Source organism: Branchiostoma belcheri, unplaced genomic scaffold (assembly GCF_001625305.1).
Source record: "Branchiostoma belcheri isolate BF01 breed outbred unplaced genomic scaffold, Haploidv18h27 scaffold170, whole genome shotgun sequence".
In the NCBI taxonomy this organism is placed as follows: Eukaryota; Metazoa; Chordata; class Leptocardii; order Amphioxiformes; family Branchiostomatidae; genus Branchiostoma; species Branchiostoma belcheri.
Window position 1 is genome coordinate 10,153 of NW_017803158.1, and position 7,262 is coordinate 17,414.

At 39.5% G+C, this 7,262-nt stretch overlaps 1 pseudogene; it reads left to right on the forward strand.

Moving 5' to 3' along the window:
- The first annotated feature begins 269 nt into the window (after positions 1–269).
- LOC109466863 lies at positions 270–7,198 on the forward strand (annotated as a pseudogene).
- The last annotated feature ends 64 nt before the right edge of the window (positions 7,199–7,262 follow it).

Sequence of the window (7,262 nt, forward strand, 5' to 3'; positions counted from 1 at the left end):
CAACATTATCGTGTTCTTCTATTGTTCTCTGATATCCTGCTCACAGCCTGTACCATAGACAATAGGGTTTCTCCTTCAACCATCTCTAAACTTTCATGTCTTAATAGGATAAGACTTGATCGGAATGTTGTTCCTTGTTATCTAGCCTTCACAACATCGTCAAATTCTGCATACAGAGACATTTTTATTCCAGTCGACCTGTAATACCCCAAGGAACCAGCTTTGCCGCTCTATGTAACCAAGATTTCTTGGCAATAAATGAAAAAGACATGACGAGAGACCTTGTCAGTCATTGTATTGTTTGAGTGACGTAGCAAGAAGAGTTTATTTGTTTCTGTAGTACATCTGTACATCAATAATTCATCGTAAGGTCCAGAAAAGGAATTTGAGGTTTTGGAGACTTTCCTTCTTTCATGGAATATTGCAGTTTTAAGTCACCATGTGGGACCTAAATTCAAAAAAGTATGAGCAAAGCAACCTACGAATTGAAGAAGAAAGAGTAACCATTCTGCAATAGTAAGTATTTTTAAATACAAATACTTTTAATGCTAAGTAGACAATCATCGGCAAGGAGTTTGCAAGGAGGCTATGTTACCTTTTCTATGAAGTTTTGAAATGCCCTGTGTTTTTCTATGTCCATATATACAAAAAGAAGCCTTACTCCCAAGCCAACATGGAAGCTGCGTTAGAAGCAGCTAGGAATGAAGAGGTTTCCGTTTACAGTCTGGCAAAAAAACATGGAATTCCAAGGTCCACCCTTGAAGATCGGCTCAAAGTGCGGGCTGGAGAAATAATGAGCAGACCAGTGTTAACACAGGAAGAGGAGCTCTTATTGATTATTTCAAATACTTAGCAGAAATGGGGTTTCCTTTAACGGTCAGAGTTTTGAAGGCCCTTGCATATCAAATCGAGCTGAAACGAGCTGGGGGGTCATCAAAGCTTACTGAGGTGGGGCCACCTGCAAAGAGATGGTGGCGAGGCCTTAGAGGCCGCCATCCAGAGCTCAGTCTACGGTCACCAGATCAGCTAGATAAAGAAAGAGCAATGAGAGAGTGGTGTTTGAGTATTTCCTATTGTTAGATGACGTCCTCACAAAGGCCAATGCCAAGAACAAGAATCCACATCTCATCTACAATGCATATGAGACAGCTGTAGACCTCTCCGCCAAAGTGTCGAAAGTCATCGTGCCGCGCGGTTCTAAACGGTCACCTTTTCGTCACGCTGGGAGTCGATATCATGTATCAGTCCCGATGTGTGTTTCTAACTGTTGTCTAACTCATACTTGGCACTACTCATATTCATGCATATTTTGATCTTTGCAATTTTTGTTTTTTAAATTAGCGTTACGAGCGGAAGAAAAAATGACATAGTGTATGACCTAAAGGTCTAATTGAGAACGATATCCGTTACATTACTTGCACTAACAGTTACATTACATCGTTCTATTTCTTTTTGTGTTCATCTGAATCCTAAAATAATCCACAGTTATAGTTTATAAAATAGGAGAAATTTTATTTGGAATATTCAAATTTTGTGAAGAGAATAATAGTCAAGTATACTTGATAAACAAGATAGATTTGTGCCCCCCCCCCCCTGCGCTGACAATGTACACTAGAGAATAAACCTTTGAATATATGTATCCTTGATGTTTTTCTCAGGTATATTTGAAAGACGTAGTTGAACTTTTCTCAACATACAAACGTCTACCATGTCACACCCATTACAAGGACATGTTAAAAACCTTGCTAGGCTTTGTCTGTTTTGTGGAGAGTTTGCACAGACCATCCAAGACAGGTCAAAACAGATCAAACCACTCCACTGTATTGAATATGCCGATAAGGTTCAAGAAATGCGGCTGGTTGACGTCCGAAAGGACAGGTCGTACCTACATCCCCCATCCTTTTGCCATAGGTGTAGGCTAAAATTCTCCAGGCCACCTAAGTTGGCAACGCCTACTCGTGTGTCCTGGTACACTCATTGGTAGGTAAAACATGCATCCCCTGTGAGAAGGTCGCAAACACTGACTAAAGGGGGGTGGGGTGCAAAAAAAAGAAGTCTCCAGGTCGGCCAAAAAAGGACAAAAATGAGAAAGGTGAAATGATAGAAGAAGAACAGTGTGCCAAAACCTCAATCAATGAAGAGTCTTTCTCTCAACTGTTGAACACGCTAGATGACTTCCCGCTTTGAGGCATACAATTGTGGCATCTGTCAATCGTTTGTCTACCTACCCGTGCACGTGGAAGCTGCATGCCCACATGTGCCTTGTTTTGAATGTCTCCACAAATTGTTCCAACTAGCTGGAACAAACAGCACTGACTGCGCGATCTGCAAAGCCGAAATACAAGCCACTGATCTCAAACCCGTGCACAGGACCTAAAGGTCATGTTATTCGCAGTTGACTTTTCAATGCAAAACATGTTGCGCACAACTAAGGCTTGATTGAACAAAAGTACCATGTACTATTCTTTTTTCTTCAATCTTTAGCCTGTGCGCGTAATACACGTCCACCAGCCCAGAAATCCCTTAGAGGCAGCACCGTCTACTTCTAGAACGCGGGCGAGTAGCTGATGGAGGACGTGAAGGAGGCTGTGAGCGGTGGAGAGCGGGAGGAGCTGGGACGGGTTCCCCGAGATGACCTTCAGGCGATGCTGCGACTGGCGACCTGCTAGGAGCAAAGTTTGGGTAGGCCTAAGTTACCATCAAGTCCTGAAACTGAGAAGGTAAAACTGAAAACAATTCTTTTATAGAGCATGCAGATAGGTTACATTCATTTTTACAAGAATCTTATATGGATATCAAAACAAAGTTGTGTATTCTGTTACAGGTGGCTGAAAACTGTATGGAAAGTGAGCGCCTAACAAGGAGGGCTGCGAGAAAGAGGCTGTCCGCCTACACCATCTTTGCAGAGAACTTGCTTTTCACTGTGAAGGCTTGCGTTGCGGAAACTACGAAGGTGCGCCTACGTGTCCCCTGTGACGACAGCGATCCGAGACTACTCGGAGAAGTGCCAGGAAGCAAAGTAAGAAACTTTTATTTTTCAAGATACACACTTGCATATATAAGCTCGAGAATGAAAGTGGAGTGTGAATTGACTGGAATTTTGTTTAAACTCTTGTCTTCTACAGGTGTCTGACATATCATGGAGACAACATCCCCCAAGGCGAGATCTGGCTTAAGTAAACTTTGCCGACTTTACGGTTTGAAACTCCAGAAGGCTTTAGACAAACAAAGGCATACAGGGTGTGTTTTGTATTAGCTAAGGCGCTTGATGAAAAGATAGGTAGCATAGAAGGCAGAAAATGATTTAGAAGAAATTTCGGACACTTGATCAAAACAAATAGATTTGATAACAACCATTTATTATCATTATTATTATTATTATTATTGATGAAGCTTTTTGTAATCTGGAGATTAATCAGCAACCAGAGCCTGATGATACAAGGGACTGGGTCTTTGAAATTAAAAAAAAAACATTCTAAAGATAGTGTAAAGTGTTTCAGAAGGGCCACCAGGGCAAATGTTTGAAAGGGAGAAAAGACAAAAACGTAGGATATGAACAAAATGAAGATACTTCTGAAGAAATGTAGCAATCAGTGCCATGGATGGAACACTTTGTGAGGAATGCTTCTATGTAAAGGATAGCAGAGATGGAATAATTTCAGATATGATTGAAAATGAATCAAATGACTGCGAAAATATTTCAAAAGCATGTGAGCAATCTCCGAGTCTGACGTCAATAATTCCATTTCCTAACATGCCAAAATCATGGTACACAGACTAAAGTAAAAGATATTAAGAAATAAAGCTAGAAAACAAGACAAGCTTAACACTTAAGTTGATGTCTGTTCCTATCAAGGCACATGACAGTTTCACTAATGAGGAAAACTCCCTTCTAATTAAAGAAAGTAACAGGCTCCTTAGAAATTAATGTGCAGGAGTTGGAGAAGAAACTCGAAGATTGCAATTACGTGGCCGTGAGAGATGAGCCTGCTATAGAAGCAGCAATTGAAGTTGGCTTATATATATTCTTTGTAAATGTCATATGTTAGATATGAAAAAAGTGTAAACAAATATATGCACCCTGAGAAGAGAATGCCTTCCCAGGTATTATGTTAACAGACCTGATCCTCACAAATTTGTAGAATTAATGAAAGGTCCTACAGTGGGCATAATCAGAAAATTAGGAAAAATTTTACATAAAGCATTTAACCTTAGACAACAACTCAACCTCAATGTGCAACACCTACAGTCCTCGTCGTTCTTGTCTACCTAACGTGTGTTCTCTCTGTTGTTGTTTTGATAATTTACATTTTACGTTGCAACGTGTTTTACTGTTTGTATCTTACGTTATACGTGGTCTTGTATTAATTTATAGGTTGCAAATTGAGTTATGGATTTGTTTTCCTTTGTTATTATTAATGGTTAGGTTGTTATATTTATGTGCTATATTTGTTTTATGATTTACAATTTATGTTTCGAATGTTCAGTTGTTGACTTCCTTACAAATGCTGTTAACTTAGTTGACTAATTCTTTTTTATTGATCGATCTCTAGATTGTGTGCAATTGCTTTGGGTTTTTTTAATGTAAGTTCTTAAAACATCTTAACTTCTGACGACTTAGAGGACACGGTTTTTAATAATAACGACAAAAAGTTTATCTCATTCTTTCAAAACGACTTAATGTTATGTTTATGTCTACTACTATCTTGGGCTTGGGAAAGGATGCTTGATTGAAAATGAAAAGTATGAAGCAGAAGAAATTTTCAACATGGAACTATTATCAAACTGAGGTACAACTCAATAAACCATCACATTCTTATGAAACTCAAGGATACACTGCCTAACGCACTAAGAAATAATTAGCACAAAGCACGACAGGGATGTTGCAAAGGGCATGTTTCTACTAGAAAGACTACAAAAGCAAAAGGGTCTGAGAACTGCAAGAAAAACGTTATTACAAAGGAAGTGCTAGCTATAGTGAAATGGAGAATACATGCGGAAGTAAGAAACGATATAACTCCATCCAACAGCATCACCTTTTCCTCAGAGAAAGAAAGAATTATGAAAAGTTCATAAAAACAAAAATGGCACCTGGTAGAGGAAGGCCCTTTCCAGAATTACCCTTAGTTATATATAGAAGTCAATTTAGTGAAATTGGGACAGGTGGGAGGGGCCTTTGAAGCACATCCCCGTTTAAGTAACACAAAATTGTAAAGGTCTAATGATAACACCACAACCATGGTTAAGTGTAGGGAATTAGTTCCTGCTTGTGCTTCACCAAATTTTACAATTTTCCTTTCATGTCGCTATAACTAAACCCAAAACTACAGAATAAACAGCCACACAGCAAGACCACCTTCACGGTAAAGGAATAGATGCATGCTTCCCTCCATGCTCCACCTAGAGTAGGCGTTACACAGCTTGTAGTCAATCTTCATTGAATCACAGCAAAGGCTAATTTTCAAGCTAATTTAGCTGCTGACAACACCCATCAAATTAGATGGTTGATTACAAAGAAACTAAATATATTATAGCCACCACTAAATCAGCAAAACATGGAGGCCAGATCTACAAGTACTTCTTGCAGACCATGATTGGGATCAAGGTAAAACATATGCCGTGAGTACAAGCTGATGACCTGCTGTTTGATAGTTCTCATCAGAAATGCCGAAACCGAGCGGGTCTTTTTCTTCCAAAATAGGACAAAGACAAAGTCCCGCACACTGCTTAGCATTGATCAGCTCGACAGGCTGATCAGGCTGAGCTATGCTAGAGTACCAATTGCCCAGTTTGACTTTGCTGCAGCCAGGGAGATTTACCTCCGGGTCCCCAGGCGCTTGTAGTGTTGTACAACTGGCACTATTGGGTCCAGCATAGCAGAACTTTCAACATGAAGTTTCATGTTAGTTTTAGCAGCATGTATCAGTATCCAAGACTCCAGTTGAAGAATGTTGCATTAACTTTTTATTGCTCCTTTTCTTAAAGAAGTAAAAGAGGCACATTCTATATCCTTAAAGAAAGTTTATTGTCATTTGGCTGCTGACATCTAAGAAAATAAAACACGTATGTGACATTTCATAAATAGTTTCAAACTTTCAGCATCTGCTCTTTTCTTAAACAATAGAAATACAGCATGTACCTGGCCATCCTCGCTATATATATTTCCTCTTTCTCCAAAGATAAAAAGTCGGCTGTAATCCACCTCAAAATGCAGGAAATAGCGTTTCAGATTTAAAAAAAATCAGTTAGTAAGAAAAAACAAGAATGGAACATTGTCTCTATAATATAGATATGCCTATAGCAAATGAGACTGTTTTACACATTTCAAGAACAGGACAGGTTCAGCAGTGAAAAGTATGTTGTTGTATGGTACTTATTAGTTGTCTTTAGATATTTAACACTGTGAAAAAAACGATACTGTTACAAGAGACAATGGACATATACTATACGAAATTTATTTCCAGATTGGTACCAGGGTAAAGGTGAAATGGTCTAAATAAAGAGAAGCCAGATTGTTTGTGTGTAAAAATGAAGTAGGTGTCTGGCTGGCACAAGGAAAACTAGAGCTGAATAATCCAGTATTTGATGAAGATGATGAACTTTTGATGAATCATTTTATTCTCATGCTGTTACAGCATAATTTACTATCAGATCCACCTGAAAATTAACATGTAACGTTGCTTGCTTATTTATGCATTAGATTAAGTTCTGCTGTGGCCTGGATAAGCATGTCCTCACAGTCGGCCATTTCTCAATTAACGCCAGTTCATTCCATTTATCACATAACGGTAAATTTCTGGAGATACGGTTAATGCAAGATCGGTAATAACCCTGGAAATGCAAACCCTGCCCAACGAGTTATTCGATCTCTTGAAGTCATGATGAAGAAAGGTCTGCCCACTCAACCACACAGAATATATAACTGCGACGAAACTGGATTAGTCTTGGACCCCCATCGGAAGAAGGTGGTCACCTTCTCAAAGAAATTCGTACGGATGCCCCAGCAACATCCGTACGAAAGTGCACCAGAGATCACCTCTCAGTATTAGAATGCGTGGCTGCCGACGGCGCCTCCATACCACCCCTGATCTTTTTTTCTAGAGCCTTCCCCAACACAACTTACAAGCTTGAGGGCCCTGATAATGCCTTGTACTCCACGACACAACCGGGCTTCACAGAATCTTCTTTGTTTGTATAATAGTGGCTAGATAACTACGCTTCATCCGATTCTGTTCTCCTGAGAGACAGATGATACTCTTGAA